The sequence below is a fragment of the Lontra canadensis genome, unplaced genomic scaffold (genome assembly GCF_010015895.1).
Source record: "Lontra canadensis isolate GAN:19392208 unplaced genomic scaffold, GSC_riverotter_1.0 scaffold151, whole genome shotgun sequence".
Taxonomy (NCBI): domain Eukaryota; kingdom Metazoa; phylum Chordata; class Mammalia; order Carnivora; family Mustelidae; genus Lontra; species Lontra canadensis.
In genome coordinates this window covers 980,321-1,006,636 of record NW_022631145.1, presented here as the reverse complement: position 1 = coordinate 1,006,636, position 26,316 = coordinate 980,321, and the positions used below count along the sequence as shown (strand labels likewise).

The 26,316-nt window shown below is 38.2% G+C and overlaps 1 protein-coding gene across 1 annotated transcript in view; it reads right to left on the bottom strand.

Moving 5' to 3' along the window:
• The window catches only part of IL1RAPL1 (interleukin 1 receptor accessory protein like 1), a 1,455,000-nt gene extending 1,453,313 nt beyond the window's left edge, over window positions 1–1,687 (bottom strand). The window contains exon 1 of the mRNA XM_032844352.1: window positions 1,361–1,687. The gene's annotated coding sequence lies outside the window, so the exon portion shown is untranslated. The remainder of the gene's footprint in view (window positions 1–1,360) is intronic.
• Window positions 1,688–26,316: the final 24,629 nt, after the last annotated feature.

The following is a 26,316-nucleotide window of genomic DNA, read 5'->3' as shown; positions in this document are numbered from 1 at the left end:
AAAACTCATGCTAAATTTGCCACAGAGATCAAGCTTTACAGGACCCCCCGGAGCTAATCTCTATCTGCTCTCCTCCTCCTCTGTTTGCTGTTACAAGCCTTCAAAAGTTAACAGGGTGATGGAGCCTCCCTCTATACAATCATTTCATCTCACTATCGTTGACTGAAGCTCGCTGATGTAATGAAGTTACATAATCACCGATTATGCACGACTTCCATCCATCTTCCTACAGATCCACATATCTTCTCCCCTCCCCTTCAGATCAATCTACCAGGTGAGATTTATAAGGCATGTAAATGCTCCATTCTCTCATCATAGGTACTGAATATGGGACTTTAGCATTGCAGTACAGTGCACTGAACCACGTCATCAATATTGATTTTTTTAATCCCATTTCCCAGGCGGAATATGCTTAAACATCCTTCGTGGTCTAGTCTCTAACTTTTTACTGAAAGGGTAAAATAGATGTAGCAGATAGGACACATCCTCAACTTAAGGTTAAGGGAAGTGTGTAATTGCCTGCATTTCCAAAGCTGGCTGCATTGCAATAAAACGATGGTCTCTGCTTCCAGACCTTCAACTCCCCTGCACGTGGGTCGCAGCTTCAGCTATTTAGGGTATTAAGTAAATCATTATATTATTGGGCTATTGAACTTGAGAAAGCAAGCATTTGGTGATATTTAAAATAATATTGCATGATTCTCTATTTTGCTCATCCTTTTCAGCTTTTTCTTTTCTTTTCTTTTCATTCTGAACGATAATCCAGTGGATAAGAAAAGTAGCCCAGGGTACTTAATAATCTCCAATAATCACAACCTAGAGAATAATTAGCAATGATTATCACCTTAAAGTTTAAGAACTTGACAAGTGGGATGTCCCTGGTCCCATTGCGGCTGTGAAATGCAGCAGAATGCTGCACTGAGTTGAAAACATATTTCTTTTAATGAATAAAGAGTAGCTCGTTTCATTTTAAATAGGGCTCTTCAGTAAGTGTTCCTTTCACTGCTGCTACCCCTTCTAGAACACAGGAGCCACAAATATTGCATCCAAACAATAGAGTGTCTATCCGGAATTAATTCAAGACACTCTTCCATATCAAAATAATTGGAGGGGGAAGTGATGCTTTGATTTATTTTCAATTACACTCAGAATACAGACCTACACACACACACACACACACACACACACACACACGCACACACACCAACACACCCAACTGCAGTTATTCCATTCAGTGCCAATAACGGCCACATCACAGCCATCAATGCGATGCAGCAATCATCCAAGTCACCCATTCCCATTACAAACGCCCAAGTTCGCTCACACCACTGATGGGTTTGCATATATAAAATGACCTTACCCACAACAGTCTTCCAAATTATTCTCCCCTGGATATCAGTCGGCAAGGTAATTGCTGGTCATCACAATGCGTATTCAGAAAAATCCACGCTTTACTCCTGTGTTCTTTTTCTTGTTTTTGCTAGCAATTAATATCGTGAACAAGATACCCATTCACAAATGCCAAGTTCACCATAAAAGCAGATAATTCCATACAGCTCTTCCCTACAAGACTGCCTCCAGTTAGTTCTCAAAGTGCCCGATTGTTTGGTGAAGATACAATCCAGGTGCAGAGCAGGAGGGGGGGGGGAAAGACGACTAGGAGAAAAAAGAAGAGGCAGATAGAAAAGGAGACACTGAGAGAGGAGAGAGCAGAAAAAGAGGGAAGAATTTTTTTTTTTTTTTTAAGGAGGAAGGAAAAAGGCCGATAAGTGAGGAAGTCTGAGAGCTTTATGACAAGAACCGGAGTCTTGCTTGCAAATCTTCTGTATACATGTAGCCCTTCAGATCCTCTTGGTCCCCAAGTAAAATTTCCAGATCCGGGATGCAGCCATAAGAAAGAATCCTATGTATATTTCACAAGTATCCCGCAATAACAGATCCGACGGGGTTTTCCTTGTACAGTACTGCTGTGTGAAAGCACACAACCCCTGCTGTTTGGGAAGATGTCTCCTGGGTCCTAGCTCTCTTCAGCAGCCCCCAAAAATGATTTTTCAGAAAAGAGTGGGGGAAAAAAAAAGCAGCTTTCCGTTTGCCTTGAATGATGCTAATCCTGAGCGAAAACGACACGGAAACCACGAATAGCTTGAGATCTTGATTAATAGCCACAATCCACTCAAAATATCCCAGGAAAGAAGGGGCGAAAACAAGAAAGGGAAACTGCAATGCATAAATGATTCCAGTGTTTCTACAAGATCGGTTCATTTGATTGAATGCATTCTCTGGGTTTGCTGCAAGTCATAAAGAGGATAGTGTTACTGCCACCCAATGGATATTTTAGTACTAGCCAATCCATAGAACGCCACCGCTTTGCGAGTTTTAGTTTTCCGAAGACTAAAGAGGAAGGAGGGTAGCCTGGAAATCTTTTGGAAAAGACCCCGAGAGGCCTCAAATAACGGGAATCTGTCCTTCCAGGCAAAACCGGACGGCAAATGTGGACTCTCACCCATTCCTGCGTTAGCCACCTTAGAATTAGGGTTCCATTTCTCCCGGAGGCAGAAAAGTACAGAGAACGATGCCTAAACTGACACGCTCACAATAAGCTCCTTTTCATCCCTTCTCTTTAAAGCACATTTGTTACTGCGCGCGATCGCTCCCTGTCCCTGCGACCCCACCCCCACAGAACCATTCTCAATATCACTTTAAGCGGAATTGCTAAAGAGAGCCAGGTGCGGGAGGGGAGGGGAGGGGCTGCTCCGAACCTCTGGGGGAAAGGTGATAATTGTTTCTAAAGGTCAGTTTTGCAAAGTGTTTCAGCTTGTATTGATATGTAAACTGTAAGTCATTCAGGCAGTAACCCTCCCGGCCGCCGGCCGCCGCACTTTCAGTTTGGGGAGGAGCATTATTTTCCCTAAGGGAGAGGGGTTTGGGAGCAGGGTGCTGGCGGATGGTTCTCTGGGAGCGTGGGGGTGGGGGCGGGGCGCAGAGAGGAGGAGACTGAAGAGGACCCTCCTCCCCTCCACCGCGTAACCGAGTTCGCTGCAGGATTCTGAGATGGAGTGCTAACGGGAAAAGAGGGACCAAGTAGGTACCGGTCAATTAAATTGGAAAATTTGCGCATTTTAAGATCCTTGCCCTTTATACTACCTTGGGATAGTATAATACCCACCCGGGATTCTGTGCTACTCAAACTTGAACGTAGGTTTGGTCACCTGGGAGTCTTGTTAAAATGCAGATTCTGATTCAGTTAAGTCTGGAGTGAGGCCTCAGAGTCGGCATTTCTAATAATATGGTCCTTGAGCCTGCATAATGCTGTTGATGTCTGGACCACACTTGGAAAAGCAAGACTCTAGGGCAGGCTTAATGCTTACGCGGCAACCACGGTGTTAGTTTCTGACAGTGGTGTGGGCAGGGCATTTAAAGGACTGAGAAACACTTTTGCAGTCACTACCCCTCCCTCGCCCCACTCTTCCACCTTTCCCAGACACCACCTGTAGCCCCCATTCTAGAAACTTTAACCCATCTCCACAAGCTTTTGTAATGTAAAGTTTAAGAGGATAAGCCCCACGTAGAACAATAAATAGGTAAAGCAGCCTGGGCCCTGCAGAAATGGGTCTTCATTTAATTTGGAGAGTAAAACACAACTGAAGATCAAGGAAACGCGTGCAGGTATTCCGTGAAACGCGAGCTAACAAATGCAAGCCAAGCTCGGTCGGGACACAGGTGAGGCTGACGGGGACTGGGAGACGGAAGGGCAGTCAATCTGTATTTTTAAGGAAGGAGCATTATATTGAAGTTTTCAATCCAAGGCGAGGGAAGATCTGGTTAAAGTGTGCGGGCAAGTCTGACACGGTTTCCTTGGTGGTAACTCACCCAGATTAACCTCCTGTGTGCCAGTCGCTCTCTTCTTGCTCCTTTTCCACATGCTCTAGTCCAGAGTAAACTGAGGAGCGAGGTGAAGGGGACGTATGTTCTCCTCTTCTCACAGCCAGTGAGCTATATTTTCAACACCTATCACAGTCCTTCAGCTGACCCATTTAAGTGAAGAACTAGACCTCACGCGGACTGGGAGGGGCACAATTAACAAATTTAATTGCTTCAAGCACAGTTTAGAAGTAAAAGTCCTGGACTGTAGGCTCAAATCCTAGATTTGAGTCTAATTTCTACTCCTAAGTAGCCATAATTTCCCGAGGGAATCACTTTAATTTCTCTTGGCCTCAGTTTCCTTGTCTGTAAAAATACAGGTTGCCAAGGTCCAAATACAGGTTGTACCAGCTCCATATGGTACAAAAATCAAGTCCTTTGTTTGCAAAGCTTCGGTCAGTTTGCGACTTTACACAGAGCATGAATCCTGATTATTACCTTGACATGGGCTGTAGGCAGAGACTCTCCGGATGCTTTGAAAAGTGTGTTAAAGACGCAGGTGAACATTTGACCATTTAAATCTTATTGCAAAAGATTATTTTAAATGCTTTCTCTTCAGATCCAGGAAGGGAAGTATTTGTTTGAATCCGAGGTGAAACATTGTCTATTCCTGGATCTTAACAGAGCCAACTGTGGGCCTCGCTGTTTGTTGCCATGGGATCCTCTTTGTGCGAACTGTCTTGAACTGTGTGGGAACATTTTCCTCTTGCCTCCCTTCAGTTCTCTAACTCTTCTGAAGATATGTGTCAGAACAAAATGTAGCTGCATTATTGCCAATTAAGACTAACAGCAGCTGCAAGGTGCATCTAATTAAGAATTTTAATTACTTCACCAAATTTTCATTTGCAGATGTTTAGAGCATTAAACAATGTATTGTGATTTTATTTTAAAATCTGAAAAAAGCTGACCTCCCTCCAAAGTTTGGGGGTGGGCAGTGCTAAAAAAACTATACAACTCAATGCTAGGCGTAAAAGAGCTTTTGACAAGGGGAGTTGGTACCTGAGCACAGTGTTTGAGAATAAATGACTTTACATGCAGGGTGAAAAAATAGTGCATGTATTCATAAATGAAAAAGGCCAACAAATCTGAAAACACTGCCAAAATTAGTAATTTACTATTCGAGCAGAATCTTTGCATGTTACAAAATTCTTCAGATGTTCTGTTCTTTTTCTTTTCCAGTATCACAAGGGTTAACAGTAAGTTTGGTGCTGCAGTGTGGGGATTGTAGGCTATAATCCAAAGCATTATGGGGTTTGTAGTAAAAACTGGCTGCAGATCAATTCCATGCTTCTAGCTTCTCTCAACTGAAAGAACTGCTGTTTTATTTTCTTATAATAAAAAAGAAGAATGTCAAGATATTTTAAATAAGAAATTCATTTTAATGAAACAAAGTTGGTATTACTGGGACTATGAAATTAAAGTTTAGCTACAATAATATTCTGACTGAGGAGATGGAGAACGCAATAACATCTCCTTTATAAGCCACAAAAAACCTGAGCAGGCTATTTCCCAACATGACTACCCTATAGCTGGGGTTTCAAAAATCACTTACATTGTTTTAGCAGTACAAAGTGAGAAAACAGCAGGTTGTGCATGTATTGAGAGAGAATTGTGAACCCAGGAAATGAACTCAAATTCTTACTGACTCTGCCTTTAACCATTGGTAGCCTCCATTTAATTGTCTACAAAGAAGAGTTTTATTTAATCGACCTTTTTGAATGTTTTGTTATGCAAAAAATACTCTGAATATTCATAGTAGCTCTCCTTTTCAATGAAATTAAACCTAATGAAATTAAGGCTAGAGGGGCGCCTGGGTGGCTCAGTGGTTAAAGCCTCTGCCTTCGGCTCAGGTCATGATCTCAGGGTCCTGGGATCGAGTCCCGCATCGGGCTCTCTGCTCAGCAGGGAGCCTGCCTCCTCCTCCTCTCTCTCTCTGCCTGCCTCTCTGCCTACTTGTGATCTGTCAAATAAATAAAAAAAAAAAAGAAATTAAGCCTAGAATATCTGGAAAATAGGTCTAACGTGGGATATTTCACTCTGTTTAGGTTTAATTAATTATGGAAGTGTATAAATTAAGGAGTTATAATTCTGTTCATCTTTTGTATGCAGGTGATTCTGTGTAGGTAAGTACATAATTTATCAAGGTTTTGATTTAACTGTGTTGGTAATTTATTCCAAAAGTTCATGAAACATTTTCTGTATGAGACAAATTTGAAGTCTAGTTCTCTAGTATTGTTCTATGAATTCAGCCCCCCTTTAGTTATAAAGGCTAAAATACATCTTTTCAAAGTCTCTGTTCTCTGTGCAAGTCCCCATTATCATGCTAAGTTATTTTGAAAGTATGTTTTATACCTAAGTTTGCTTATTGTTCGCTTTTTCCCCTTACAGAGGACTCCATGCACAAAAAGGCAACACTAAAGCAAACTATTATTACAGATACGAATAAATGCAAAATCAAGCACCCTTCATTTTCAGACCTTTTGCCAGCAACATTCATTTGAACCTACTACCACATATTCTCAAATGATGTGTAGACAAAGACTTGAGCATTTCAGCAAAATTCTACCATAAATTTCAGAAATAATAAAGAATGCTATGAAAAAGCAAACAGCAATGGGAAAGAAAAATGCCATGCCTGCTTTTCTTTCAGATTTCTAAGTTTCAAATCATAAAAATATACAAATATATATCTTCTTGAATGCACTTTACATTATTGTTCATACTGTGAATATTTCTTTTATGGTCATAAAAATAAAAGCAATGCCCCAAATGAAACACTATGTACATAAGTGATGTAAATGCATCCCCGGTGGAAAGCCGGCTGGCTGCCGGTGGGAGGGTATATTTATACAGTGCCTTTCATTTGGAAGGTTCCCAAAATGATTTGCAAACTGTATATAGAGGAATTGCTCACCATGGAAATTCACCCACTTTCAGAAGGGAGTGCAGAAGTCATTCCATGCTGACAACTATTTTAAATAAAACTACAGAACAATATTTCAGGTGGGTAAAATTGTAATTGATTCAGGGAATGTGCCCTGAAATCCCACTACATGCCAGGCATGGTTGGAGGTCCTGAGATATCACTGTGGGTCTATCTAGGCAAGTTTGCTGCTCTCCTAAAGCTTGTTTTATTGGAATCTGATGAGAACTCAGGAGTTAAAAGCCCTATTTCTTGGTGAATTTCTGATCTCTGCACATGGTTCTACAGAAACAAACCACTTGCTACTTTTTATATGTATTTCGATCAGGCTCATGATATCCAGAACACATGACCTGTGGCAGTGTATTCGACTTCAAATTGATCACATACCCACACAAATGGCTTCAGATATTGTGGTCAAAGCAGGTAAAATGACAATAACATTTCCTGCCTTGGATGATTTGGAAGACATAGGGCAGAAAGGAATATGTTTCTTTATAAAGTATACCATGTATCCATATATGAATAAATGCTATTAAATATCTTCAGATATGTATGCATATATATATGTATATAAAAATATATAAATGTCTTCTGGGTTTGGGAAATTAAATGAAATGGTATTACTATATGTACATGGAAGACTGCTTCCAGTGAAATGATTCAGGACACTGCAAGGTAATTAAGGAATATGAAATAGTTTAGTGAAGAAGAGCGGTATGAGCTAATGTTTCTGAGCATAAAATATGGAATCAAATACCAGTGTATCCAAAATGTACTAGACTTTATAATATTTTTTGGATGGAAATAGAATGGGAGAAAAGGGTAAAGCAGGCACTGTCAAAGTTCAGCCCAGACCCTCTCAGGTTGCAGTTCCGTATGCTCACAGCCATCACTCTTTTCTCTGTGCATTGCATTTAAGGCCAGCAGTGGGAAATCTCTTGAACCACTGTTCTTGGTCTGCTGGTGCTGCTTGACTTGCCTGTAATGAAGGTTGGAAGGATTGGGGTGTTTACAACCATCCTCCAACTTAGCCAGAGACTGACTGATAGGGGAATATGAACCCCTTGAACTTTGGACTATATTCCAGAGGGACTCTGAGGCATAAGTTACAGTCTAGAACTCCGTTGTGAAATCAGGTCAAAACTGGGACTCTGCCTGTAATCACACCCGTGCTTGGTGTCCGGGAGCCCAAGAGAGGGTAACAAGAAATAATCATAGAGGTCCCATCTCTAGCTTTTTAAATATTTTATTTATTTATTTATTTGAGAGAGAAAGAGAGTGCACAAACACAAGCAAGGGGAGGGGGCAGAGGGAAGGGGGAAGGAGATTTCTGTTCCCCAAGCAAGCTCCCCACCATCATGACTTGAGCTGAAGGCAGATGCTTAACAAACCGAGCCACCTAGGCATCCTCCCCCATCTCTAGCTTTTAAATAGTCAACCCCTATAAGCTGAAATAGATAATCTGTTCATTTCTCCATTTCTCTATGTCTTGCCACATGCTAGATAGCATGATAGCACCGGGGGTTGGGGCTGTAGGGATGACTGAGGCACAGTGTCTGTCCTTAAAGACCTTAAGTAGAGAGAGACCTATCAACAATACATGTGATACACAATGTGGTGAATACTAGAGAGATATCTGAATTCAGCCTCAAAAAGTCAGGCAAGATTGAACAGGTAGGTGTCATTTCACTGACCGTGAGGGATGAGCAAAATAAAAATCAGAAAATGAGCGAAGACTGGGAATGAAGAGTAACATCTGAGTAGACCAATTTTCTTCTACTTGGAAGGAAATAGCATTGGTCCTGGTAGTAGAAATTAAAAGTGCTTAAAATCATAGAATCCTTTTTTGAAGGGGGCTCTAGAGATAACCTTGAATAATTTCTTTATTTTAGTCAGAGGAAATTGAGTCTTACACGGCCAAATGACATAGTTATTTAAACTCACAAAGCTAGGAAGTGGTAGGAGTTCTCTTCTGGCATGACTCAGCCATATTGCCTGTCAGCCTTTTCTTTAAAAAGATAAATTGAGGACATAATCGAGATATCTGATATAATAAGACTTGGTTTGAATCGTGACCTATCACTATCTAGCCTTGAGAAAATTCTTTGCCTTCTCTGAGTCTCGATGTCCTCCTACAACAACTGAAGTTAATAGGGTAACCTTCTCCTGGGGGTTCTTGTAGCATATGCACCTAGCATGGAACCTAGGACATAGTACATGTTTGAGATAAGCATGCTTTGTTTCATTTCACCTTTAATTTTTTTCATTTCTTTTCTTTCCTAGAGAATGTTATAGTGGTGTAGGCAGAGACAAGGATGTTTTTATTTTTGTTTCATTCTTATTTTTTTATGTTTATTTAAGTAATTTATACACCCAATGTGGGGCTCGAACTTATGACCCCAAGATCAAGAGTTGCATGCTTTTCTGACTGGGCCAGCCAGGAGCCCCCTGATGTTTTTATTTTTGTTAGTGTTTTGCTTTTGTTATGTTAGCTGTAGGGTTGAAGGGAACCAGCCCTTCAAGTAAGATTGCTTGCTTACATTTTTTTTTCTTTTTAATAAACTGGTGTTGTTTTTGATTAGGACTAGCCTTTCTCTGACTAGAATATGGAAGTATTGTTTACACAGTGTCTCGGGACCAGTCCAGCTTTGTTCATTGCAAGCCAAGTAGGCGATTCTACATCTTCTAAGCAGCTAGTTATAATAATAATGAACATAATACTGAAACACATTTGCCAATTGAGAAAGTCTGTTTTATACACATTGTAAAAGAAGAAACCCAAATGGTAAATGAATGTATAAAAAGGTAATGGACTTCATTAGACATGATGGTGATGTAAATTTAAACAACAAGGCAGTATCATGACACATTCGCAAGAATGTTCAAATGAAGTAATGGAAAATAGGAAATGTAGGTAAAGAGTTGGAAGAGCTGCAGACTTGTATCTACTCATGATGACAATACAAACGCTTCAACAACCATGGAAAACTTTTCAGCAGTCCCTACCTATTAAATCTGAACATACTTATCACCAATGATGCCATCAATTCTCTTTCTAGGTATATATCCAACAGAAATGCATACACATATTTACTAAAAACATGCACTAGAAAGTTCACAATAGCTTTATTGGAGAAAATAAATTCCAAAGTGGAAACTGATGGAATGCTCATCAGCAGTAGAATGGGGGACTACATTATGGCATATTCATACTGCCGGCTACCATACAGGAATGAGAACTAACAATCTATGGCTTTTCTACAAAAATGTTGAGTAAAAGAAGGCACACACAAAAGAGTACATCCTGTAAGCTTGCATTTATAGAAAGAACAAAACTAATCTAGGATGCACAAGGGAAGCTTTGGGGGTGCTGGTAGTGTTCTGGGTTTTTTTAGATCCTGATGTTGATTACTTGGTTGTATTTATACTGTGAAAATTCATTGAGCTGTATGCATAAGATGTGTGGACTTTTGTATATATTTCATATTTCAATAACAAGGTTTTTAAAAAGATTTTATTTATTTACTTGAGAGAGAGAGAGAGAGAAGAGAATGAGAGGGGAGAAGGTGAGAGGGAGAAGCAGACTCCCCGCAGAGCTGGGAGCTGGATGCGCGATTCTTGGATCATGACCTGAGTGGAAGGCTTAAGCAACTGAGCCACTCAGGGGCCCCTCAGCAATGAGTTTTTTTTTAAAGTTTGTTTTAAAACCAGAAGAAAGAAAAAGCCTAACTCCCACACCAGTGATAGATTATTAAAAATAATCAATAAAATTAAACTGTTGGCAGATATTTGTGAAAGCTAAATATTTTATCATATTAAAATATGGAGGTCTTCCTGTGAAATGGATGTGAAAAGGTAACATTTGTTTATTTTAAAAGATTTTTTTTTAGGGCGCCTGGGTGTCTCAGTGGGTTAAGCCTCTGCCTTTGGCTCAGGTTATGATCTCAGAGTCCTGGGATCGAACCCCACATTGGGCTCTCTGCTCAGCGGGGAGCCTGCTTCCCTCTCTCTCTCTGCCTGCCTCTCTGTCTACTTGTGATCTCTGTCAAATAAATAAATAAAGATCTTTGGAAAAAAAGTCTTTAAAAGAGAAGATGTTTTCAAGAAATAAATAGGATTCTCTTTTTGAAACATAATTAATTTAGTATAATTTAACATAGAATAGGAACTCAAGAATTAAGATAATCATGGCTTTGACTTTTTAGTGTCAATCAAAGCTTTGTTTAATTCTTTTGTGAAATGATAATAGCTAGCATTTATTCAGTGCTTATTCTGTGCCAAGCACCTTTGGAAGCATTTTATGAGTGCTAATTCACTTAATCTTCAAAAGAAATGGGTACTTTTGTCATGGCCAATTTACAGGTGAGGAAACCAAGGCAAAGAGATGGCTTGCTCAGTTTCTCTGAGTGGCAAAGTTGGAAATGGTACCTCCTCTTAATCACTACTCTTATTTGCCACTGTAACATCTGGTTATTTCCTCTATGCCACATTTAGCCAAAATTACACTTTCATATTTGGCTCAAATATTGCCTTTTTTGGCTTAATATTCCTAATAATGGCCATCTGTAAACTAAAGAGTTAGTAGCAGTTCAGCAAAAACAGTGAGTGCAATTTTCCCCAGCAGAGTGTGTTATTCTTGGTTCTGTGCATCGCTCTGCTCTGTTTATCTTTTTCCCACAGGAGATCTAAGGGAATTATTATGTTTCTGTTAAATGAAGAGAAAAGTGATGAAATTATACCTTTCAAGGAAAAACGTTAACATTTCAACTTTTTGAACACTTAAGAATAGTACAATGAAGGGTGTGTTAACATTATGTAAATAGCTCTATGGCCTTCTGAATTAATTTTTAAACTAAGAAAAACAACTCTTTAAGTAAATCATACAGGAGACTAGAAAGATATTATAGATGTTGTTAATAACTAGATGCCCATACTCAGTTTGTGTTAGTGTCTTTGTGTGATGTGTATGTGTTTAGCACTATTAGGATATTAAAATAAACCAGAGTAGGTGATACTACAGCTGGTACTGGAGGGGGCTTATTGCATGGCATAATGCAGGCAATAACTTAAAAAGGGAATATTGAATATCATTATTATAAAATCTCTTGTGACAGAGACAATGCTATGTGTTCACCAGATGTTTATTTCCTTCCTAAATACCGAAAAACACTATGTTTCCTAGTCCTTTTGCATCTAGGTGGGGCCATGTTGGATTGCAGACAGATGTGTTCCATACATCTTCCAGAGTAGATGGCTAAAATCTCCAGAGCTGTCTTTTTCCCTCTGTCCTTGTTTTTGTGTATGCCTTCTTGTGCATGGCTTGAAGGAGGGGGCTTCAAGATGGTGGAATCATAAGATGGAAGGATCCATACCCCCTAGTCTTTGCTAAGGAAGGATCCTAGTCATTACTACGAGAGGAGTGGCATAACCAGGAACATCAGCCCTGGGCTTTGTGTGAATAAGAAGTAAGCTTGCATTATAAGCCACAGAGCTTTCAGGTTGATTTGTTAGTGCTTAGTCTACCCTGATCTATAGCCTCTGACCCATTCAAAGGCAAGAAAAAAATGTTTTCCTCTTTTTTTCCCCCTTTTTCATTCTTGTTTGCCTCTCAGGTGTACAGAATTGTATTGTTCATGATTCTTGGTTAATATTCATTTTTATTGGTCTTTGTGAAGCCCAGTTTCATTTATGTACTTATTTGGCTAGTTGTCTCATGTGGTTATACATGCTTGAGAAAGCACCATCCAAAACAAAAGTAAGCAGCTTGATAATAACCTATATCAAACATACGGTACGGTACCCCTGTTAACTTATCCATCTGCCTCCCCTCACTTAGGAAAATTACCATCTTGAATCTCACATGCATTATTCCTTTGATTCTTTTGTCATATGGTTTTATTGCATCTATAGGTATTCCTCAAGAATACAGATTTTACATTTCAATTATTTCAACTTTATGAAAGGATATTCATTCCAGTTCTGGTAAAATGCAATAAGGACACTTTACTCTTCCTCATCCACTGAATACAGCATTAAAATCTGGACAAAATGCATGTAACAACTACTTGAAAACCTTGAAAAGGAAATAGCTGTGGGGAGATCAGGAATGAGCACCAGAATTTGGAGTATAACTGAATTTGTATTGAGTTGATCATTTTTCCGCCTTTGATAGCTTCCAAACTGAGGTCATCACAACCAAAACATGGAAGTGAGCCCAGAGAGGTAGCTCCAAGAGAAGCCCCCTGCCTCTGGCTGCAGGACTGGAAAAAGGAACCAATGCTCCTTGGAAATCTGCCCCATTATCCCACAACTTTTCTCTCCCTTTCTCCAGTCTACTGTGCCCCAGGCCCCAAGTAATCCAGTGGTGGTGGTGGTGGTGGTGGTGGTGGTGGTGGTGGGCGTGGCAGCTGCAGTTACTGGAACCAGTTGGGCTTGAAGACTTGGGAGGAAATCTGTTCGATGGAGCTGTAGTTCCAAGAGGGTAGGACAAACTATTGTTTTGTTTTGTTTTGTTTTCACTCTGTCCTCTGCACACTCATGCCAGGCCATGCTGTAATCACAAAGATCCACAGAGGAGCATGCCATTATGGAGTAATTATAGCCCCAAGTTTCTGGCCAGGGAAACAAAAAGGGTGGGAGCAGAGAACAGAAAAGTACCGGAAAGATTACAAGGAGCAGGAATTCAGGAGAGAGAGCCCATAAAGTTGTTTATGAACTGTAGGTTTCACCCTCGAGTTACACATGTGAGGACTGGATTCTAACTAATATTTTCTGTGATTATATCCCCCATTGCAATTATAATATATATTATTGACCTCCTAATTGTATTGTTGTCTTGTATTTTTATTTCTGCTGTAATTAAAAAAAAATCAGATTTAATTGTTCGGCTTTGCAATATAATTGACACATAACATTGTGTAAGTTTAAGGTATAAGATATATTTATTTCATACATGTATATATTGCACACTGATTACCACTATACATTAGGTAATCTCTCCATCCTGTCACATAATTATCCTTTCTTTTCTGTATATTACTGAGAACGTATGAATCTTCTAACCGGAAGTTTATACCCTTTGACCAATATCTCACCATTTTCCCCACCCCAAACCCTGGTAATTACCCCTCTACTCTCTGTTTCTCTGAGTTTGGCTTTTTTAGACCCCAAATATAAATGAGATCCACAGTAATTGTCTTTTTCTGTCTGACTTACTTTATTTAGTGTAAAGCCCTCAAGGCCCATCCATGTTGTCTCAAAGAGCAGAGTTACCTTGTTTCTTATGGCTGAATAATATTCCATTGTAAATATATACCACAGCTTCTTTATCTATTCATTTGTTGACAGACACTTAGATTGTTTCCATATCTTGGCTATTCTAATAATGCTGCAGATAACATGGGACTACAGATATCTCTCTGAGATCTTGTTTTCTGTTGTCTATTGTCGTTTACTTTCTTTGGATTTATTCTATCAGTCTAACATCTTAAGATAGATACATAAGTCATTAACTTTAAGGCTTTTTCTTTTTTATATTAGTGTTTGAAGCTATAAGTCTGCCCCAAAGCACTTTTATCATATCTCATAAGTTCTGATATGTAGTGTTTCTCTGTCATCCATTGTTTAAATTTTCACAAATTTCACTGTAATTTTTTTCTTTAATCTAAGAGTTATTTAGTCTTGTGTGTGTGTTTTAAATTTCTCTATATGTTCCAAGATAATTTTAATTTTAAAATTATCTAACATAATTCTATTATGGTTACATTTGAGATGTGAAATTTTTCGAGAATCTCTTTATATGCTCAACTTTATATATATATATTCCACATGTGCAAGTGAAAATTGTATGTTCCCTAAGGGACAGAGAAATAACTGAGTTTTTCCTCTCTCTCTCTCTCTCTCTGTCTCTCTTTCTCTATCTCTATATATCTCCATTAAATTAATCTTATTAATGGTAATACTTATTTTTTCTATATCTTTGCTGAATTGTTTATTGTGTAACTTGTGAATAGTCAAGAGAGGTGTGTTGAAATTCTCCACTGTAATAGCAAGTTTATTAATATAGTACTATCAATTCTTAAAAATTCTTTACTTAAATCCAATTTTGTTAACATATACTGTATTATTAGTTTCAGAGGTAGAATTTATTGAGTCACCAATTGCAAAGCTATATGTGTGTGTGTGTGTGTGTGTGTGTGTGTGTGTATTTTCGAGCCCATTTTATTGGTGTATGCATATTTATAATTATTATACTTCCTTGGTGGATTGAACTTTTCTGTTGTGGCATGACTCTCTTCAGTCCTGACATTTTTTTTTTTTTTTGGTCTTAAAGTATATTTTATTAAGTATGATATAGCTACCGATATTGTTTTTTTGTTTTATTTCTTTTCAGCATAACAGTATTCATTGTTTTTGCACCACACCCAGTGCTCCATGCAATATGTGCCCTCCTTAATACCCACCACCTGGCTCCCCCAACCTCCCACCACCCCTTCAAAACCCTCAGGTTGTTTTTCAGAGTCCATAGTCTCTCATGGTTCACCTCCCCTTCCAGTTTCCCTCAATTCCCTTCACCTCTCCATCTCCCCATGTCTTCCATGTTATTTGTTATGCTCCGCAAACAAGTGAAACCGTATGATAACTGACTCTCTCTGCTTGATTTATTTCACATAGCATAATCTCTTCCAGTCCCATCCATGTTGATACAAAAGTTGGGTATTCATCCTTTCTGATGGAGGCATAATACTCCATAGTGTATATGGACCACATCTTCCTTATCCATTCATCCGTTGAAGGGCATATTGTTTTTTTTTTAAGATTTTATTTATTTATTTATTTGAGAGAGAGAGAGAAAGCATGAGTGGGGGGAGGGACAGAGTTAGAAGGAGAAACAGATTCCCTGCTGAGCAGGGAGCCCAACCTGGATCTCTATTCCAAGAACTCGGATTATGGCCTGACCTGAAGTCAAACACTTAACCAACTGAGCCACCCAGGCACCCCTATCAATATTGTTTTGATTGGCATTTTCCTGATAGGTCTTGTTCTCCCCGTCCTTTTACTTTCAACTTTTGCATGTCCTAATTCTTTAAATATTTCTCACATAAATCCTTTAAATTTAAATCTGGGCTTTTTACCTAATTCACTAAACTGTATTTTTGAATTGGTAGTTTTCTTCTATATAGTTATTGTAATTATTGATATCTTTGTTATTGTTGCTACCATTTACTTTGTAATTTCAATGTGCTCTCTTTTCCTACATTTCTTTTTACTCCTGTTTTATTTTCTTATTTGAAGTTAGGTCTTACCCTGACTAAAGCAAGTGTTCTCTCCTTCCTTGTCTCCCACCGCTTCCAACACTCAACTTGTTGATCAAGCCTATTCCCTAGCTTTTACTTAAAATGTCATATAAGGATTAGCATCATCAGAAGGCCTGGGAACATACTTGAATTGTAGAATTTGGGGCCCCTTTGCAGACCTGCTGAATCAGAATCCACAAGTAAACTAGAGCTCTAGGTGTTCATAAACTTAGTCACTAAACTAGAGTTTAAGAAATTGGCTATTATGGATATATTTTCCCGTTTTTTAAAATCTTTATTATTTAAACAACACCATTACTAAGATATTTATTTGATAACTTTTATTTCATATATCTCTTGCAACATCTCCAGACTTTTCTTTCCTTTTCTTTTAAGTACTTACCTAAAAGTGTTTTAAATGTGCCTTTGTGTGGCAAAGCTTTTGAAATATTGTATGCCTGAGTATATTTTTATCATGTACTCTTACTTAAATGACATTTTGTTGGATATAAAATACTATGTTCAAAGTAATTTTCCTTCAATTCTTTGAAAACACCCATTTGCATCCAGTGTTGTTGAAAATCTGACATCAGTCTGATTCTTCCTCCTTTGTGTGGCATCTGCTCTTTTTTCCTGTGTTTAGAATTTTGTCTTTATCCTTGTGTTTTTAAAATTCCACTATAATATGTCCAGGTGTGATATTTAAAAAAGATTCTCCTTCTCCTCTTTGGCACTTTCTGGGCCCTTTCAATCTGAAGTCTTGGAATTGTTAATTCATTCTCCATATTTCTTCATATATTTTTCTGATCTTCATTTCTTTCTTTTTCTGAGTCCTATTATTCTGAGTGTTAGCACTTTTGTGTCCTTCTTTCATTTCTTTTGAGTTATCTTTATAATCTCCTTTCCTATCCTGCTAACTTCTGGAGGATTTCCTCAATTTGATCTTCAAATTCGTCATTTCATTCCTGAATTCAGTATTCTGCTTTTCTGTTTCCTCTGTTTCAGCCATTTTTTTTAACACATGATATTTTTCAGAAAATTAAAAATTCTTGCTTTGTTCATTCTAGTACTTTTCACTTCCACTGGAATCTGACATCCCAGGGTATGTTTTCTCTTTGAACTAAATGTGCTGCTCAGAGTGTCCTGTTATTTTGGTTTGTGCCCACTGCCCTGCACCCACCCCAGCCAGACCCTCCCAGGGTACTGACTGCCCTGTTAGGAAGTACATCAGGAGAACGCCAGCACTCAATTCGTTCAGCCCCAGTGCATGTAGTGGAGAGAAGTAGATAAGCCTTAAAGTGAATGGCAACACATATTACCAACACGAATTACCATTACCATAGCCAAGGCCAGTCACTCTGCTCGCTCAGGTGGCAGCTTCCATGGGCATCTCTTCTACCCTTGCAGGAAAAATATGACATTAGGAGATGCCCCTGAGTTTGTAAACTCCCAGCTTGGTGTTTAGACAGGGAGGGGTGGAAACATGGATACCAGAAGTTCAGTTCTCTTATTTTCTTAGTGCTCCAAGAGTGCAGGGCTTGTGAACAGCCTTGATTTTATTACTGTGGACACTGAGAACTGCAAAAAATCTCAATAGGAATGACTCTACCTCAATCCCTGCACTAAGAACCTTGACTCACCTTGAGCATAGTGTCTAGCAGTCCATGGCCACATCCCTGGGACAACCTGGTCTCCCCCACCACACCCATTCCTATTTGGAAAAACTCAAGGCTGCCAAAAGAATTTACCATTTGTCCTAGCCAACATATGATGATAGGCCCCTGACCTCCCTTTCAGAGTGTATTTGTTAAAACAACAACAACAACAGAAAAAAACCCCAAAACAAAAACATACAATTGTAAATCCTTTCTCTGTCCCTTTGAGATGTATATGTATCTCCCAGAACACTGGAGTGTCTTTCTCAAGGACCTAAAAGCCATTCCTTTGAAATGTAGTCATCAGGAAGGATGGAACCTCAGTCTCAGTTTCTATGGGAATGTATTTGTCAAACTTTGATAAATGCCAGTGGTGACCTAGTTACCTTACATTGACCAACCTTCTTACTTGTTCTTTGTAATCTTTCTCTTCCCAGGTTTCTCTACCCTTTCTCTGCTTCCATATTCCCCCTTTAAAACACCTGTTCTCTTCTGAGCAAATCAGAATTGAGCTCAGCTCTTCCCTCTTCTACAGTAGTTACTGAATAAAATGTTTTGACTGCTTTAACTAATTCCAGTTTTGTTTATTTGATTACACTTCAACTCAAGCTCTCAATTGCTAAACATGTAGAGAAGACACAAGGCAAATGCAAAGACTCCAGAGTAGTATTCCTTAAGCACTACCTCCCCCCTTCAAACGCCATCACATAAAAACTCTGGTAACTTCCAGCCAGGCCAAACTCTAAATCCCCATGGTTATACACCAATTCGAGAAACATACTATTCCATCTATCACCACAAGAGGTTCTCACACTTTTCTTCTCTTTTTGGTGATTTCCCCTTAAGTTTCTTCCCTAGGGTAACTCTGAGGAACCAGCAGGAGGGCCTCTAGAGCATCTCACTAAAAACAGAAACTGGATGAAAAAGAAAACCTTTTACCTGTCCCTCTTCTCTCAAGTCCTTAGGTTGTCAATACTTTCTTTGCTCTGTTTCCTTCAAATTATTTTTCTTCTTTCTCTGTCTAAAAACCCCCTGTTAGGAAGGAAAAAATTTTCTCTACCCTTCAAGATTCTTCTAACTGGTCTAAAAATTAAATTGACATGAGACCTCTAAACAGAAGAAAATAAAATTTAATTACATACATATGGGGAATCCACATAACTATGAGATTCCAAAGACACTCAGGCAAAATGAGGTATATGTGTCATCCCAAACTACAGAGAAGAGGTAGGGGTCTGGGACTCCAAAGGGAAAGAAAGCTATTCACAGGAAGATGAAAGAGTGAATGTTTGGTAAACCGGTATTGGCTGGGCCATACAAAAATAATGGGACATAGAGAGGAATTTTAAACAACAGCTTTTGCTAAAATCCTCCCTGTCTCCTACCACACCTAGTTCATATTATACTATAGTTATCTGTGATGATAATTCCCTTTCTGGAGCAGGCCCGCTCTCTAAATTCTTTTTAGACAGTTAGTGAGGAGGTCAGAGTTTCTTCCTGAGTCTTTTGGACCATGATTATTTTTAGTTGAAATAACCCACATGCCAAAGTGGCACATCCTGAAGCTCTTCATTCTGACCCATACACCCCAATCCCATTCCCTTTTAATTTCTTTTGTAAATTGAGGTTTAATTAACATATATTTGTTTCAGATGTGTAACACAATGATACTATATTTGTATTTATTGTGAGATGATCACCACAATAAATCTAGTTAACATCTGTCACCATACAGAGTTACAAATTTTTTCTTTGTGTTGAGATCATTTAAGATCTACTCTCTTGGCAACTTTCAAATATACAATACAGTATTATTAACTGTAGTCACTACACTGTACATTACAGCCCTGTGTCATTTATTTTATAACTGGAAGTTTGTACCTTTTGAAAAGATTAATAAATCATTAGTGGAAACTGAATTTATAACCCCATCAAATTTGTAGGAGAAATTCTTTTTTTTATCCCAGAGCAAACCTCATCACATCACTCTTCCAAATGCAGTTCTGTTGCTTGCCTTAAAAAAAATCTGGCTTTTTCTTAGCCTATAAAAATTTGCAGCCCATGAAAATGATTATTGCCCCCACTTCCAGTCAAATAAGAGGAAACATACATTTCTGACCTCCTTCCCTTTTGAGTACTAATCAATCTCTTACCCTTGCTGTTTGTCACTCAGGCCTCAGATAATTATTCCAGATAAAGAAGCTCTTGCAACAAAAGAAGTATCTAGAACATTGCTGCTCTAATGCTGGCCCAGAGATTGGCAGGACTGGCATCAACTGGGGGTTTGATAGAAAAGCAGAACCTCAGCTCTCCTCCAGACAAACTCTATCAGAATTTGCATGTTGGAGAAGCACTCAGCAGGCCTCTGTAACTGCAGACTGGGCAAATCACTTTTGCTTAAGGAATGCAGTTTGGAAAAAAAAAAGGAAAGCAGTCTGATGCAGTGTGGTAATCTACAACTTATCTTTTCAAACAATTTTCTTGAGGTAGTTGCCTCTAAAAATGAGAGCAGCAGTCCCCTCCTTCCAATTAGAAAAATAACTACCTCTTTATAATGTATCTTGTATTACTAATAGGTTAAACATTTCCCTAAATTTCTACTGGTAATGGAATCGATTTTTAATTTAATGACTTTATGAGGCATTTGATTATCATGTATTATTTGTGAATACCATCTATATTAAATTACAACTATTTTATTTAAATCGGCACTAAAATATTAATGAGAACTGCTCCCATTTAACATAATTTCAAGCAGAGATAGTTGTTTAATTGGGTACATTGGAATTTGTTTTACCTTTTTTCTACTTATGGTGTAAATTTGCAAAGCCCAGTGATTTTTCAAAAATTTAAAATCGTGTTCATTAACTGTTTAGACTTTACTAAAAGTTCCTGTAACCTGGTTGTGCACTTTTAGCATTAAGTTAACTATAAGTCGAATTGTTTATTTTTCAGTTTTATGTATAAAATGTGTTTGTACCAACTGTTAGCTTTCCCCCCTATTACATGGAAGCAGCCAGCAGTTCCTTAGTCAAAGAAAGCACAGCAGAATAACATAGCTAAAATCATGGGGCTAATTGACAAATATAAGGGAATAAGCATAGAGGAGCAGTAGGGACAGATGAATCAGGGCAGGGACAAAGGGAAGCAGGACAAAAATCAGAGGGGAATGGCTGAGTCCAAAATAAAAGCAAAGGGACAAAGATTCTGATTAAACATTGACATGATGAATGATCTTCCTGCAAACTCTCCTTTCACTTGAGTGGGAGAAATATGTCCACTTGATACACACTTGTTCTCTTTTTACAACACCATTCTGGGATAGACAGTATTCATACACAGCTATGGTAATATGGCCATAGGGACAAATTCTGTCTTGAGATAAAGGATTCAAGTCTGAAATCTTCAGATTTCACACCTACATTTGCTTAATCAAGAACTATATAAGTACACATACCTTATTCTTTCCAGTTATGTGGAGATAACTTTTCCCCCTCTGTGGGCTATATAGTCTTTTGAGACTTGGTTTACTATGTGATTCTCAAAATGTTGAGCAAAGAAAGGAACTATATTCTTGTGGTTAAGAGCATAAGGTCTGGAATCAGACTTCTAGGTACAAATATCAGCCATGGTTTATGCTGCTGGCATGACTCTATGCCTCAGTTTCCTCCTCTGCAACATGGAGATAGTACAGAAACTTTCCTCTGTAAGTTTGACTTTTTTAGATTTCACATATAAACAAGATCATATAGTATTTGTCTTTCTATGTCTGGCTTATTTCTCTTCATATAGCATCCTACAGGTTCATCTGTGTTGTCGCACATAGCAAGCTAGCCTTTTTTTATGTTTGAATAATATTCTATGATATATATATGCCACATTTTCTTTACCCATCTTCTATGAGTGGATACTTCAGTTTTTGCCATATTGTGGCTATGGTGAATAATGCTGTAGTGAACATGGGGATGCAGCTCTCTTCAAGATACTGATTTTACTTCATTTCCATGAATACTCAGAAATAAAATTGCTGGATCATATGGTTGTTCTACTTTTACATTTCTGAAAAAACTCCATGCTGTTTTCTATAGTGGCTGCACCAGTGTGCCTTCCCACCAACAGTGTATGAGTGTTTTTTTTTTCTGCACCCCTTTGCCAATACTCCTTACCTCTTGTCTTTTTGATACTAGCCATCCTAACAGGTGTCAGTTAATAACTCATTGTGGTTTTGATTTGCATTTATCCTATGATTTGGTGCTGTAGTTAATAATATTGTATTATATACCTGAAATTTGCTAAGAGTAGATCTTAGCTGTTTTCACTCTACCCAGGAAAAGGCAACTATGTAAAGCGATGAATGTGTTAATTAGCTTGACCGTGGTACTCATTTCATGCTGTATACATATATCGAATCATCACATTACACACCTTAAGTTGTACAATTTTTTTATTTGTCATGTGTAACTCAGCAAAGCTGGGAGAATGAAAAGAAGAAAAACCTGCCTCACTGAGTTGATGGGAGGATTAAATGTAAAGCATTTAGCACAGTGCCTGGCATGAATTTCAGTGAATAGTGAATGTTAAATATTCAAAACAAACTTTAAAATATGCGTATTTGCTTGTAAATATAAAATTTCTCTCGAGTGTATACAGGAAAGTGATGAGATTGGTTACATGGAGGAGAGAAGCTAGATGGCTAAGGGAAAGAGGCAGGAGGGAGATATTTCACACTGTATGGTCTTTTATATCTTTGGAATTTTCAACCATGTCAATGTAGTGCACAGGCAATGAAGCATTAAATAAATAAAGTAAAGTAAAACACATTCTCCTTCATTTCAGCCTTTCTACCTACAGCTTTAGAAAGCTTATGCTTAAAGTTTTCTCATGGCATTTTGTTAAGATTTGGTGACAGTTGGTGGTAAACGCATCAACAAATGTTTATCAGGAGCCTGGTAAGTTCCAGGCACATTGTTAATAAGTCATGGTCCCCTCCCTCAAGGACCATACAGTCCACTTCTAAGGAAAATACAATTGCACCAAACAAAAAAGTTTAATTTAGAGCTAACCTGTGAAGAACATGCCCATGTACTTAAGTGTTGAGGGATCACAGAGGACTGGCATGCAGAGAGCATTTTGGTGGGAGGGACTGGAGCTTAAGCAGAGTATTGAATAAAGGGTAGATGTTGGTGGTGGATGGGAAGCATTTTCTAATGAGAAAAATGGAATAATATGGCAGAAGGCCAGTGAAATGTAACCCTAAGTTACTAGGTGAAACTTCCTCCCAAACCAGTTTTCCCAATTAAAAACAATAATAAGGAAAAGAAGAAAAAGATGATAAAATGTTAGATTCTAGATAGTATTAGTCATCATTTGCTCTTCATCCCTACTCTCTTCCACCCACCCTCACCCCAGGATCCATGCAGGATACCTGGAAGTGGAACCACCATATTGCTAGTCTTAGGTCCAGACGCATGCTATGGAAGTGGAATTGGACACTCGAAGGAGCCTCATGGCTTTACTCCTTAAGTAACTGCACCCTCTCTGGACTGCTTCTTTTCAAACATCATTTGAGAAAAGTAAAATCTTATTTTCTTATGCCATTATAGCCTAGTTTTTGTTACAGGCAGTGAAATACAATCCAAACGATAGGGCTATATGTTTTTCATAAATGCTACATCCAGAAACTTAGATTTCTAAGTTCTTTACATATAAGGTTGCCAGAGAAAATACAGGAAACCCAGGTAAATTTCAACTTCAGATAAACACGAATAACTTTTGTAGTGTAAGTATTCTCACATAATATACTTACAACTTAAAAAATATGTATTGCTTATCTGAAATTTAAATGTCACTGGGCATCCTGTACTTTGGTTTGCAAAAGATGGCAACACTATTTACATGTCATACAAAACCTGTTCATGGACAGGCCACTTGTATCCACAAGATAACCTTGGACATATGGCTCACCCCACCTGCAAAGCAAACGAAAGTTCTTTTGGTAAGCTGAAAGGGGAAGAATGGGTGGGTAATTAGCAGTGCCTATCACAATAAAGAAGTGGGATTTAGCTTTTGGTACTCTGAAGGGAAAATGCAGTAAGGGGGAAAATCATGTGCATTCCTCTCTCCCCCTTTTACTTTCTAATGCTTTTGTTTGTATTTGTTTGTAAGAGAACAGTAGTAGTTCTACCATTTAACATAAGCAATCATTTTTAGTCCATTTCTTACAGTCCCTGCACCCAGAGCATAGTATCATTTGTTCTATATAGTTGTAATCATAACGGAGATAAAATTTAGAGCCCTGGGGCACCCGGGTGGCTCAGTGGGTTAAGCCTCTGCCTTTAGCTCAAGTCATGATCCCAGAGTCCTGGGATTGAGCCCCGCATTGTGTTCTCTGCTCCCGGGGGAGCCTGCTTCCCCCTCTCTCTGCCTGCCTCTCTGCCTACTTGGGATCTCTGTCTGTCAAATAAATAAAATCTTTAGAAAAAAATTTTGAGCCCTACTTTTTATAATACTCTCAAAAGCACCATTTTGGTGCATGCATTTTCTAAACATAATTTTTATTATTGCTGAAAATTCTGTTGAGATAATTTTCTATACTTTACTTAACCATTTCCCAATGTTCGATTTATTTTATTCTGTTAAATATTTTTGTTTTATTTTTAATATTAAAATAATGATAAACATCTTTGCTGCAATTTTTGATGAGTTGGTATTTTGATTTATGTATAAAAACATGTATTAGATTTGGAATTACTCTGTCAAATAATGGGATTATTTTTAGTTTGATAGATATTTTTAGTTTTAATAGTCCCTGCTTCCAGGGTTAGCCTTTAGCAAAATTATGAAATTGGGTGACTTTAGCTTGTCTTTTTTTCTGTAACCTTCTATTCTGCAGATCATTTATTTTTGGTGTATCCCAAATTCCTTCCCATTTTTAAGTGTCCAATGCTTTTCTGCTCCTTTCTCCCAATTTTATCCTGCTTTAAAAAATGGATCTAATTTTAATAATATATGTCACTTTAAAATTAAGTCAATACTTCTTGGCTCCCAGAGAATATTTGGAGAGGTAATGTACCTTCGTTACAGACTTATTTTAAATATCAGGTTTGTCACTTACTTGCTATGCAAGTTGAGGGAGTACTTTAAATTTCTGTCTGGTTTTCTCATCAATAAAATGAAGACATGATCACCTTCAAGTCAGAATGGCTGTGAGGATAAAACAAAATAATTATTTAAAAATTTTAGCATTCTAGGCCAGCATCACCTTGATCCCAAAACCAGACAAGGATCCCATCAAAAAAGGGAACTACAGACCAATATCCTTGATGAACACAGATGCAAAAATTCTCACCAAAATACTAGCCAATAGGATTCAACAGTACATTAAAAGGATTATTCACCACGACCAAGTGGGATTTATTCCAGGGCTGCAAGGTTGGTTCAACATCCGCAAATCAATCAATGTGATACAACACATTAATAAAAGAAAGAACAGGAACCATATGATACTCTCCATCGATGCTGAAAAAGCATTTGACAAAGTACAGCATCCCTTCCTGATCAAAACTCTTCAAAGTGTAGGGATAGAGGGCACATACCTCAATATTATCAAAGCCATCTATGAAAAACCCATCGCAAATATCATTCTCAATGGAGAAAAACTGAAAGCAATTCCGCTAAGGTCAGGAACACGGCAGGGATGTCCGTTATCACCACTGCTATTCAACATAGTACTAGAAGTCCTAGCCTCAGCAATCAGACAACAAAAAGAAATTAAAGGCATCCAAATCGGCAAAGAAGAAGTCAAACTATCACTCTTCGCAGATGATATGATACTATATGTGGAAAACCCAAAAGACTCCACTCCAAAACTGCTAGAACTGGTACAGGAATTCAGTAAAGTGTCAGGATATAAAATCAATGCACAGAAATCAGTTGCATTTCTCTACACCAACAAGACAGAAGAAAGAGAAATTAAGGAGTCCATCCCATTTACAATTGCACCCAAAACTATAAGATATCTAGGAATAAACCTAACCAAAAAGGCTAAGAATCTATACACAGAAAACTATAAAGTACTCATGAAAGAAATTGAGGAAGACACAAAGAAATGGAAAAATGTTCCATGCTCCTGGATTGGAAGAATAAATATTGTGAAAATGTCTATGCTACCTAAAGCAATCTACACATTTAATGCAATCCCTATCAAAATACCATCAATTTTTTTCAAAGAAATGGAACAAATAATCCTAAAATTTATATGGAACCAGAAAAGACCGCGAATAGCCAAAGGAATATTGAAAAAGAAAGCCAAAGTTGGTGGCATCACAATTCCAGACTTCAAGCTCTACTACAAAGCTGTCATCATCAAGACAGCATGGTACTGGCACAAAAACAGACACATAGATCAATGGAACAGAATAGAGAGCCCAGAAATAGACCCTCAACTCTATGGTCAACTAATCTTTGACAAAGCAGGAAAGAATGTCCAATGGAAAAAAGACAGCCTCTTCAATAAATG